The sequence below is a fragment of the Peromyscus leucopus genome, chromosome X, assembly GCF_004664715.2.
Source record: "Peromyscus leucopus breed LL Stock chromosome X, UCI_PerLeu_2.1, whole genome shotgun sequence".
Classification (NCBI taxonomy): domain Eukaryota; kingdom Metazoa; phylum Chordata; class Mammalia; order Rodentia; family Cricetidae; genus Peromyscus; species Peromyscus leucopus.
The window spans coordinates 67,733,171-67,746,879 of NC_051083.1; positions in this window are offsets into that span (position 1 = coordinate 67,733,171).

The window sequence follows — 13,709 nt, forward strand, 5'->3', positions numbered from 1 at the left end:
TAGACAATTCAATGGCATGGTGGAAATCTAATAACAGACAAAAACCAAGATAGAAAGGAAACATAAAGGAATCAATAATTTACTCTTTGGTTGGAGCCTGGAAGTTTCCTGGGGAAAGTAGAAGCTAGATAGTATCCTGCTGTGAGATGTCATTCTGTATGCTGTGAATATGTGTTGCTCTGATTGGTTGGTAAATAAAACACTGATTGGCCAGTAGCCATGCAGGAAGTTTAGGCAGGACAAGCAGACAAAGAATTCTTTGAAGAGGAAGAGGAGTCGCCAGCCAGACACAGAGGAAGCAAGATGGCAAGGCAGAACTCAGAAGAGGTACCAAGCCCAGTGGCTAGACTTGAATACGAATTATGGTTTAATTTAAGTGTAAGAGCTAGTCAGTAATAAGCCTGAGCTAATGGCCAAGCATTTATAATTAATATAAGCTTCTGAGTGATTATTTTATAAGCAGGCCACAGGACTGCAGGGGCTTGGTGGGACTGGGAGAAAACTTCCAACTACAGTGTCCTGTGGAGTAATTTGCAGATGCACAGGAAATAGAGAGGGTGAAGTGGATGAGCAATTTTGACAGATGGACTTGTGTATTCAAAGTCCTGAAAGCAAAAGTAATCATGGCAGGAGGTTTAGGAAGTAGCTCAGTTCTGCAAGCACAAGGGCCTGAGTTTTAATCCCCAGCACCACGCAGAAACATTGGCATGGCTGCATGAGCCTATAACCCCAGCATTGCATGGCCAGACAGGTGGATTAAGGGAGTTAGCTGGTCAGCTACGTAGACAAAAGGATACTCTTCTAGTTTAGCAAGAAACCCTATCTCAAGACAATAAGGTGGAAAGCAATAGAGGAAGACACTTGATGTTGCACTTTGGCCTCCATATTTATACACATGGACATGCATACCTATACACTTATGTGCATGCAACACACCAAACCACACACACAAACACACACAAAGCATAGCATATTTTAGGGGCTAAAAGTAGCTCTGCATGAATAAAAATGGAATATGAATAATGTTATAATACGGTTAAAGTTGATAATTCTTTTAATATTCAGTCCAGTCTTGTCAATGTGTTTTTCAATTGGACTTGCTTGGGTGTATTTTTGCATCAGCATTTGTCAAGGATATATTGTTCTATTATAGTATTCTTTTAGCAACTTTCTTGGGCCTTCCTATCAGTGTAAGACTGACTTCAAAGAATTAATTCAGGAGCATTCTTTCTTTTCATTTGTAGATTTATGGTACTATGAAATTCTTGAACTGATTAAGTTGTTAAAAATAAAAATGTCATTTAGCCCATGTTTCTGGAGTTTATAGTCCAAGACCTTCTGATCTTGCTGGTTTGGACTTCTGATGGGTAGTAAAGAATGGCAGACTTATGTGGCACATCAAAAGCCTTGCCTCATAAGTCAGGGTATAAAATAAGAGTATGGCTAGGGCCCCTGAATCCTCTATGAAGGCACAGCTTCAGGGATCTAAGAACCTCCCACAGGACTCCCCCTTCCACAAATCTAACCATCTGCTAACAATACCACTCTGGTAATAGAGCCCATATCAAAGCATAGTCCTCTTCAACATTTAGAAGGTTTTCTTTAAGATCAGTGGTAATTCTTCTTTAAATGCTTGGTAGAATTAATCAGTTAAGATTTCTTGTTCTGGGTGCCCCCTTCTTCGGAAGTTTTGGATTGATGGGCCCATTCTGCTGCTTTAACGAAAAACTCTGAGCAAAAACAACTTGATAAGAGAGTGGCTTTATTTGGTTTACACTTCCAGGTTACAATTCCTCATTGAAGAAAGTCAGGGCAGGAACTCAAGGTAAAATCTGAAGTCAGGAACCATGAAGGAAAGCTGCATGCTGGCTGGATCTCTGGCTCACTCACTCATGCTTAACCAACTTTCTTATATAGGCCAGGGATGGTGCCACCCACAGTGGCACTCATGAAACAACTGATAATCTAGACAATTCCCTGAAGACATGTCCAGAAGTCAATATGATCCAGGCAGTTCATCAATGGTGGTTCTCTTCTCAGATGACTCTGGGCTGTGTCAAGTTTACAAGGACACTGACTCAGTGTTTCTGCTAATTATAAGTCTGTTTGAAATTTCTACTGCACAATTTAGCCATAGTGTAATTTTGTAGACATTTATCATTCTCACTTAGATTACTGAATTTGATGACATATAAACATTAAGATTATAATCCTTTCTCCTATCAAACAAGTTCTAAGAGCTCCTTAGCCAGATTGACTGCTAAAGAAAGATGGATCAGTTACTTAAAATAATTTATTATTTTGGGTTTGATGAGAAGATGGCTCAGTGAGTACAAGTGGTTGCTGTGCAAGCATAAGAAGTCCAGATCCCCAGAACCCACAAAAAAGCCAGCTGTAACAGCACACCCACCTCTAACTCCTGCCTAGGAAAGTGTGGAGAGACTCACTGGCAAATTGATATAAACAAAACAGTGAACTCTAGGTTCAGTGGCACATCCTTCCTCAAAACTTAAGGTAGAGTAGTAATTGAAGAAGTCACCGCATGTTAGCCTCTGGTTTTATGCATACAAACATGTCTACAGGTGCACATACACACGCATACACACACACACACATTTTAAGTTTTTTATAATTTATTTTTATTTTATGTGCATTGGTGTTTTGCTGCATGTACATAGACTGTGTGAGGGTGTCAGATCTTGGAGTTACAGGCAGTTGTGAGCTGTCATGTGTGTGCTGGGACTTGAACCCAGGTCCTCCAGAAGAACAGTCAGTGCTCTTAATCGCTGAGCCATGTCTCCAGTCCCGATTTTAAGGTTTTTTTTACTTTTTAAATATTTAAATGTTATATAAATATATGAATTTGCCTTTTAAAGCTGAATTACTGCATTTCATATGTTTTAATATAGTGCAGTTTTGTTTAAATTTTTCTAATTTCAATTTTATTTATTTATATGTTGGTTGTCATTAAATTTTTACTTACATGTGGATTTTAGTTTTTTCTGTGTCATTAAATCTAATTACATTCCATTCTGAATATTAAAGATATGTCACATGATTTCAACATTTCCTCACTCATTAAATTGTTTTGTGTCAATATATGGTAATTTCTAGAGAGTGTGTCACATGTACTTGAGAAAAAATGTATATTCTGCTGTTGATGGCCAATAGCATTTTTCAAGGCCTCCATTTCCTTACCATTGCCTTCTGTGAATCAGAAAGTGGGTTTTGCCAGACAGTGAATCTGTCACTGTCTAGTCTTCAAGCTGGACTCCTAGCCCCCAGACTGTGAGAAGTAAATTCATGTTGCCATTAGCTACCTATTCTATAATATTTTTATAAAAGTTTAAAAAGACTAAGACAGGAACCTGATCTTCTTATAATTAAGTGATATATGGTAAAGAAGCATTAATCTATGATCATTTTCTTAATTGTTTACTTTGGTTTTTTTTAAAGGTTTGTTTTTATTACTTTTAATTATACATGGGTTTGTGTGTGTACACATGGCTAGAGGCATAGGATCCCCTGGAGCTGAAGTTACAGATGGTTGTGAGCCACCTGATGTGGGTGCTAGGAATTGAACTAGGGTCTTCTGGAAGAGCAGATAATTACATGGTTTTAACTGCTGAACCATCTCTCCAGCTCCTTGCTAAGTTTTTTAATATTATTATCTCTTATTTAATTCCCTTACTGCCTTATAAAAATCTTGGTGTTTACAAAGTTTTATATGGCAACATGTGAGATTCCCTTTTTTATTTCTTTTGAATGTATGTTCTATTCTTTTTGGTCTGCACAAACTATCCTGAAGTTATAACCTGGTATGTTTAAAAACTGATAATACTATAGGTGCAATTGTATACAAAGTTTGTAATCCTTGGTAGCCTTATATTCTATATTTTTGATGTCACAGTTCATTACATCTTTATATATTGTATATGAAAGAACGTTCATTTATAGTTATTTTACTTGAAATATTTAAAATAAAGTGGATTTATGACTCAAAATTATAATAATTTAGATTTTTGTATTATTCCATATTGCTAACTTTGCTAAAGGAGTTTGTTTCATCTTTTTTTTTTGTTTACTCTCTAGAAACTTAGCTTCAATTTTAGGATCTCCATTTATCCCTTCTCCTTGAGAAATAATTAAATTTATCAGATTTTTAAAATCTGGAAACATCTTTTTCTCCTTGATTTCGTTTCCTAATTTCCAACTAACAGTTTACCTTCTTTTGGCATTTTAATGATGTAAATTCCTACTGCCTTCTGGTTTGTAAAGATTTTGCTAAGAAGTTTGTTTCTTATAGAGGCTAAACATAAACAGTTAAGTTTCTCTTGTTGGCTTCTGGACATTCTCATTGGTTTTGACTTTCTACCGTGTAGTCAGTATTTGCCTTAATATGGATCTCTTTAAATTCTTCTCACTTGGAGTTCACTGAGATTCTTATTGCTATGTCTACATCATACTTAAATTTTGGAAATATTCAGCTATTATTTCTTCTGATAAGTGCACACACATCCACTTTCTCTTTATCCCAGAATGCCTGTAGCAGGCATACTAGTGTGTTTGATTAGGATACCTCTGGGCCTTGCTTCCTTTTCTTCTTTTTGGGCTTTGGGTTTTAGGATTTCCAGTGACCTGTATCCATTTTCTCTTATCTCCTATGCCTAATCAAGTATACTATACCCTCCAGTGAAGTTTGTTCACTTAGATATTGTAACCCTCACTTACAGAGTCTCTGTTTGCTTCTTTTATATAATTTGTATCTCCTTTGTGGTATTTTCAGTGAGTTCATATATGGTTGTATTGATTTTGTTTACTTGCCTGTTTATGCTCTCCTTTAGTTCACTGAAAACATTTGACATTAATTTTGTAGTCTTTGAGAAGTAATTCAGAGCCCTGTTTCTGTTTCTGGAGATACGTTTTGTTGATTTGAACGGGGCCTTTCCCTACATCTGTAGGCTTCCTTATCTTTACTTGAGAATTTGGCAGCTGATAGCACGGTGGCTCTCCTGGGTTTGTATACTGACTTTAGGCACAGAAAGGCCTGAGCAGCCTGAGATAAAGGTGCAAGGGCCTCTCAAACTTTCCCAGGGTTTCATCTTGCTTCATTCCTGAGTGTTTTATCATATCCCTCTTGAGCATGGCTGTTTTTGAACATCTTTATTTAAGAGTTTCCTGTTTTTCTGTTGCATCCTTCTGTCTTTATCAGGTCTGCAGCTTCCCAGAAGTTTGCTCTTGTACAGCAGTGCCCACCATTTCTTTCAGCAGCCTCTAACCTGGCAGATAGTATTGCAACCATCCTAATCAGCACTCCAAGTTAAGCAAGACAGAGTCCAGTTCCTCTAGCAGTTCCCAGACAAGTTAAGAGTGTTGCCAGGAATTTATAGCACATTCTACTATTGCTTTTTATACTGAAGGACTTAAAAATTGAGCCTCCTGATAGTGCCTTGCTGTACCAAGGAGGAATTAGGGCAAAGTTGAGCAAACAATGATGACATTTTCTTCAATGTTGAATACAGCTTTTTTTTAGTTAGGCATTTACTTGGTTGCTGTATCTTCTTAAATAATTAATAATGTTCTTATAAAACTATTTTAGGATGTATATTGTTGTTAATTTACCATGTCTATTGAAAAAAGTGAGGGGCTAAAAGGTCCTATTAGCCTATAAACTTGATGAAAAGACCCAGGACTTATTCTGTTTTAGTGGTTACAGCATTGTTCCATGGAACAATGTATGGAAACATCACATTTTAATTATCCATTCATTAGTTGATGGACATTTATATTGGCTCATCTTTTGCAATAATAAGTTAAAAATAATTATTTTCAAGGTTTTGTGTGGACACACATTTTCATATTTCTTGGGCATTATTTCCAGGCAATATGGTAATTCTTTTCTGTTTACTTTCTTGTTTTTGTTTGGGAAGATGTTGATACTTTTATTTAGTTTTTTGAGAACTGTCAGTTGTTTTCTGAAGTGGATATACCATTTTACTTTGTCATCAGGCCAAAAATGTTGATTAATCTACTCAGAAGACATATGTAAATAATATGAATATCAAACAATGGAAACAGCAGAAGGTATCCATTTAGTTTCATCTGAATGTTCATTCAAAATCATTGTAAAAGTGACCATATGGCCCATCTCCAGGCTCTGACAAATGATATAGCACAGAAAATAACAAAGACAGACATATACAAATAACATGAAATCACCTCATATTCTTGTGAAACCATTTTAAGTCTCAACATACAAAGTGGTTGCATATGCTACTCCATTTATTTTCTTTTCCATTGGCTTCTTAGAGACCCCTATTTTCTCCAGGTGCTCATAATACCAAGAGAGGTAACAGAAGGTGTCAGAAAAAAAATGTAGCATAGAAGATGAGAAACACCAGGCTCCAAACTTCACTTTCCGATCAAATGCACAGATGATTATAGGAAATTCACAGCCTTTTCCTAAGTCATATTTCCCTATGTGTCGAATGCACACAGCTGAACTGTAAGATCTACCCTGAAGTTCTTCCAGAACTGTGGTATATGGTTCTGTTTCCTTACTCATCTAGTCACTCAATATATGCTTGTTTGTTGCTATGTGACAAGAAAAATATTTGCAGATAAATTTGAGAATGCGTAGCCTACTAGATCATAATATTTAAAAAAGGGTAGCTCATGAGGCAGAAATAATAGTTGATGATGAGAAGACAATCAAGGTTAGAGTGCTTTAGGTATTGGCTGCTCATAACCTGGATTAGGGCAGGATATGAAGACAGGAATTTTCAGCAGTTGGGAAGGAAATACCAATTAGGATAGGATTAGTCCATGGAGGAACTCCAGGCATGGGAACTCTGTGTCTCTCTTACATGCATTTTGTTGAAGACTATTTCCCAACACTTCCAAAATATATTAGTAATGTCTTAAGAATTACCCTACTTCAAAAGATTCCATAGCCTTTAACTACAAAAAAAAGTGACCCATAGTACTAGAAACAGCTCACTAAATATGCTGGAAACATACAGAATTAATTAGAGGAGAAATATATCTTAAATATTACCTTTGCAGGTTACTCTGAATAAACACCATGCAGTTAGACTGAATGAATTAAAGATATGGGAAGGCAAATATACTTATAACTAAGTCAATGCTACTGTCATTACTCGATTATAACAACTATGAAACTACATGGAGAAATCACAATAATATTTCATTTGTCTTTATTTTGTACAATATATTTCCTTATTTTGTACTTTTAACCTAAAATGTCTCCTACAGACTTACAGTTGAAGGTTTGGTCCCTAATGCAGCAATGTTCAGTGGGAGAAATTGAGAAAAATGATTGGACCATGATTGGTCTGATTTACTCAGTGCATTCATACACTGATGTGTTCGTAATTGAACAGACTACTCAGACATGGAAGCCGTGGGGGTTAGGGACTGGTTGAAGGAATGAGTCACTGCCTTTGAAAGGTATACTTTATCCCTGGCCTTCCTTCCTTCCTTCTTGTCTACCTGGATGGCATGAGGTGAACAGGTTTATTCCAGTATGTCCTAACAATCATCATTCTCTGATTCACTAAAAACCCAGAAAGAAAACATCCAAGCAACCATAGACTAAAGCATCTGAAAGCACAAGCCAGAATAAGTCTACTGTGATTCAGTCTGCCACCCAAGGCTTATGTATTGAACATACCTTCTCCAGGTGAGGCCAATATTTCAACATGGGACCTCGTGCAGAAATGGGTCACTAGGGTCAGGACTTTGAAAGTAATAGGCTTCTGGTTTCAGAATTCTCTCTGCTTCCTGGTATGTCTGTACTAAAGCTCTCTAAAACTGTGAGGCAAGTTATATCTTTTCTTTTTTAGGATGTTTCTGTAAGATATTTGCTCACAACAACATGAAAGTACTTAATACTAAATAATTTTCCATTGAATTTATCTTCTAGTGTGTTAGATTAAAGCAAAAAACATAAAAACAAACCCTAACTAATATAATAATATGCTCTTATTATATTACTTTTTATTTAGTTTATTTTCAAATGTATGTGTATTTTGCCTGAATGTGTGTCTATGTACCACATGCATGTCTGGTGTCCAGAGAGGCCAGAAAAGGACACTGGATCCCCTGGGACTGGAGGTACAGACAGTTGATAGCTTCCATGTGAGTTATGGGATTTTAAACTCAGGTTCTCTGGAAGAAGAGACAATGCTCTTAACTGCTGAACCATCTCTCCAACCTCTATATAACCACTTAGTATTTATTTTGTTAATGAAGGCATTTGAACTTGTGTCTTTGAAAGCAGAGATTGATTTTTCAGTGAAAACTCACAACTATGATCTGAATAAAATGTCTGTTTTCACAATTGATTAAGATTCCTGGAGGAGGAGGAGGAAAAGACACTAAATGACCAACAAGAGTTGCTCATCTGGAAAGCATGCATAGGAAAAAGAAGTATAAACAACACAAGTTTAACAAGAACATATTCCCTCAAATGCCAAACAGGTGTTTCCTGTGACTGAAATTCTGACGAATGTGAATGCTCAAGAATCAACTTTTTAAAAAAGCAGATGATAACATTGCTGGTCTAGGATATAAAATGAATAAACATAACCAGACAAAGAAGTGATATATGAGCCACCCATAATACATTGTAAGTTATAGGCACACAACAGAAAAGTAGGAGAAAATATCTTATGAAGATGTCCCTCATAATTTTTGAAGATATACATTTCTTCAAATCATAAAACCCTAGATCCTTATTAAGTATTACTCTTACCCATACTGATAACAAAAAAAAGTCACACTTAACTCTGTAGAGCCTCTACAAAGAAGCTATTTCATGGTATAAGAAATACATCACAAATAGCAAGTACTTAAACTTTGGGGTAAAAAAAAAGTGAATTTAATCTCAGCTAAGCATAGCAATATGCATAGACTTTTAAAGAGTGAAAACAGGTAGAAAATGGAAACATAAGGAAGCTAGCATATTGTTGGTTGTGAGCCTAGCCACGCCTTTAATCCCAGCACTCAGGAGGCAGAGCCAGTTGGATCTCTGTCCAGCCTGGGCCACAGAGCCAGATCCAGTACAGGCACCAAAACTACACAGAGAAATCCTGTCTCAAAAAAAAAACAAAAAAAAAGAGAGAAAGAAGGAAAGAGAGAGAGAGAGAGAGAGAGAGAGAGAGAGAGAGAGAGAGAGAGAGAGAGAGAGAGAGAGACAAAGGAAGGAAGGAAGAAAGGAAGGAAGAAAGCAAGCATATTTTCACTGAGGTCAGAGAAAATAGACTTTAAGACAAGGACTATTACCAAAGGTTTTTTTAAGAGTTGTTTCCTTACTAAAAAACTCAGTTTATCAGGACATCATAACAACTCGAGCACTCAAGAAGCAGAGGCAGAGGATTCTAAGTTTGAGAATAGCCCGGGCTATATACTGAAACATTGTCTTAAAACCCACTCTAAAATAAAAAAAAAATATTTAGATAAAAAGATACAGAGTATGTTGTATAACAGTGTTATTGGAGTACAAATGAATAAAATCACATATCTAGAGAAGTCTAAAATATTTTTAAATTAGACATTGATCTCCTAAATAAACAAGTATTTTCAAATGAACATAGGTTATCCAAATTTGAAGATGCAACCAAATATTTGTAAAATGGGAAATTTATAGTATTAAGTGCTCAGAAATTTAAAAAATAATTCTCTAAATTTATACAGAAAGAAGCGAGATAAGGTCAGTCTAGCTATAAAGGTGAAAACAAATGAAAGAAATACAAGTTAATAAAATTAATACAAACCATTTTAAAAGTAAAGTTTGTTTGTTTGGATGGTTAAAAGATGTCATCCTCAGACTCCTGGATAGGATGACAGTCTAGGAGCTGTTGCCTGCTTGTGGCTACTAGGTATGGAAGGTTATTCAGATCAGGCTGTGCCCAGCCCTAAGGAGGACATGCTACAGACTGATTAATCCTTTATTCCAGGAAGTAGAAAAGATTTATTGTATTTTGAGTTTGTGAGACAGGGTTTCTCTGTGTATCCCTTGATGTCCTAGATCTGTAAATGGAGGTGGAGCCTTTTGTCCCAACCAGCTGGTCCCAAATAATCACACAAAAACTTATATGAATTACAGAATGCTTGGTTGATGGCTCAGGCTTACTACTAACTAGCTATGACACTTAAATTAACCCATAATTATCTATGTTTAGCCACGTGGTTCATGGATTGTTACCTCATTTTCTGTAGGTCTTGCTTCCTCGGTGGCTGGCTGGAGTCCCCCCTGACTTTGCCCTTCTTCATCTCCGTTTTTAGTTTGATAGTACCACCTAACCTTATTCTGCCTGGCTATTGGCCAAAACAGCTTTATTTACCAACCAATGAGGGCAACACATATTCACAGCATAAGGAAAGGCCACCCCACAGCAAAGATCCAACTGCCTCTGCCTCTTAAGTGCTGGGATTAAAGGTATGCACTACCACCTCCCTGCAGTAGAAAAAATTCTATCGTTTACACTTAGTAGAGTGAATTGGGACTATATAGGCATATGGCCATATCAAAATCATACCAGGAAAAACAGGTCTGATACCTTATAGGGTACACTAGTCAGAAAAAAAAAGGTGCAACTCTCTCATCTGGACCCCCAAAGGAAGATATATAACACTCTGATGCCAATGGCCTGCTCAACCTGTCATATGGCAACACTGTGTGTGCATATATTATTTTAAATACATATGATACAACACAAATAAACATTAAATACTTCACAATAAGTAACACAATTCAATCACAAAAGACCATATATATGACTCCACTCATATGAAGCACTCAGAACAGATCTAGGGAGACAGAATCAGCACAATGTTTTGTGAAACTGCATACACTGACACTTAATGAATGTATATTTACAATTACATCTTCTTGATGGATGGTTCCCTTCATCATTATATAAAGATTTCTTTGTCTCTTTTGAATGATTTTTGTATAAAGTATATCTCGACAGAGATCAATGATTATTTCTTCTTTCAGATGCAATTTGTTTGTAATTTCATTTTCCAACCTTTAGTTTCAACTTGTGTGATATCTTGGCTGATGAGATGGGTTTCTTACAGACAAAAACCAGGCATTTTAATCCATTCAGCCACTCCACATCGTTGAATTGGGTAATTGAGACTATGGACACTTGGGGTATTATTGGAAATGATAATTCTTGTTATTTTGCTATTTTTTGTCTGGTTGTTTTAAACAATCGGTTCTTTGTTTTCTTCCTTATTCATCTCGGGCTTTGATGAATTACTGAATTCTGGTCAGTTCTTTTCTAATACTCATGCTTACCTGGGCTTTCATGATTGTGTTCTTTTGTTCTTCTTCTATTATTCACTTTACTGGCTTGATAAGATTTAATTATTATAATTCTAAATGCATATCTTTGTAAATGCAATGAGGGTATTAAAATAGCTTCAACTTTCAAAAATTTAATAAGAATATTATTTGCATCAATGAAAAAGATTTGATTATTTTCTATTTCTCATTGGTACATCTCTTCTAGTAGACTTATAATTTCTTGTGTTTTTGTGGTGGTAGTGTCTTTTGCTTCTAGATACAGGATTCCCGTAAGCATCTTTTCTAATGCCGATCTCATTGTGAAAAACTTCTTCAATTTTTACTCACATTTCCATTTGTTTCTCCTTCATTCTTGAAGGATAACTGTACTGGCTACAGTACTATTGGTTGCCAGTCTTTTCCTTATAGACCTTTGTAAAAACCATTCTACGTCCTCCTGTTTTGTAACGTTTCTGGTGATAAACATTCTGAATCTAATGTGATTTTTCTCTTGAAGGTTATACAATTCTCTTCATCTTATACTTTTTTAGAATTCAAATTTCACTAGTTTAATGGCTAGAGAGATGGCTCAGTGGTTAAGAGCACTTGTTGCTCTTTCAGAAGATTCAAGTTTGGTTCCTAATGTCCACAGCAGGTGTCTCATCAGCCTGCAATTCCAGCTTCAGGATCTGATAACCTTTTCTGGTCTCAGTGCAGCCATTATGGAAGCCATATGAACCAATTATACCACACCTGAACACACACCTAAAGGACTACAAGTCAGCATTCTACAGAGGTACATGCATACCCGCACTTACTCCTGCATAATTCATAGCAACTAAGAAATGGACCAGTCTATAGTCCCATCAACAGATGAATGGATAATAAAAATGTGAAATGCATACAAACTGGAATTTTATTCTGCAATAAAGAAAAATGAAATAATGACATATCCAAGTGTAACACGAATCTTAAAGGGTCTTATTAATAAAAACAAACCCGGAGCCAGGTATTGAGGTGAATGCTGAAAGGTCAGAGAAGCAGAACAAGCCACAGCTAACATCACCTCACCAATTTCTCAGCTGATCCTGTTTCCTCAGACTGGAAGCCTCTGAGTCCTCAAAAGCCTAAAAGTTTTAAAGCTTTTAGTTCCTGGTCCTCATACCTTAATATACCTTTCTGTTTCCTGCCATAACTTCCTGGGATTAAAGGCATGTTTCTTTCCCAAGCAAAACATAAAAATCTCAAGTGCTGGAATTAAAGGCGTGCATCACCATGCCTGGTTGTTTTCAGTGTGGCTTTGAATTCACAGAGATCCGGATGGATCTCTGCCTCCAGAATGCTAGGATTAAAGGTGTGTGTGCCACCATTTTCTGACCTCTATGTCTATCTAGTGGCTGTTCTGTTCTCTGACCCCAGATACGTGTATTAGCATGCACAATATATTGGAGGACGCAATATCACCACATCCAAGAGATAAATAAAGCTAGAGATCACTGTTTAAAAAAATAAGCCATATTGACCTGCTGGAAAGTGTGAAGGGACTAGTTCTTTGGAATGATAACTGCAGGATCTCCATGACTCCGCACAAACAGGATATCCAAGAGTTTTGATGATGGTGTACTAAAAACCAGAGGCCTTGAACCAGACCCATGACTCATTGCAATGAGCATTTTCTGGCGGGGGGCGACTGAACAAAAGGGTATATGTACTGCATGACACACCACGGCTCCCAATGCCACCAGGCTGAATGAAGAGGTATTGAAAAGATGGAGGAGTGAGGTGGGTTTTTTGTTTGCTTCTTTTGTTTTGTTAATTAATCTTAAGGAGCATACTGCAGAGGTGAGGAGGGACTGGGAGGTGAGTGGGATTGGGGTACATGATATGAAATTTCTAAAGAATCAATACAGAATTATGTTTAATAAATAAATTTCCTGTAAAAATACCATATTAAAAAGTCAAATGACAAGTTTTCTCTCAGAGTCTAGGTTTAGACATATATGTTTTTGTATACATACATACATATGGAAGGGAAATTCATGGTAGTAGAAAGAGGACCATGAGATTAGAGGAAAAAGAATCATTTAGAGAGGAATAAACATGACATAAAAGCAGAAAGAAGGATTCTTGTGTGGAAAGAAGGGGATCAGCAATAGAGGAACAGAGGTGGAGGGCAAGGGAGTGTGTTGGATAAAGAGGAGCAAAGTATAGTAACATGTGTATGGAAAATTCTCTACTGAAAAAAAATATGGCTCAGTGCTCAAGACCTCTGGGTGCTCTTCCAAAAGCCCTACATTCAATTCCCAAGACCTACACGGTGTCTCACAACCATCTGTAACTCTAGTTCCAAGTGATTTGACATATTCTCCTGGCCTCTGTGTGTACCAGGCAC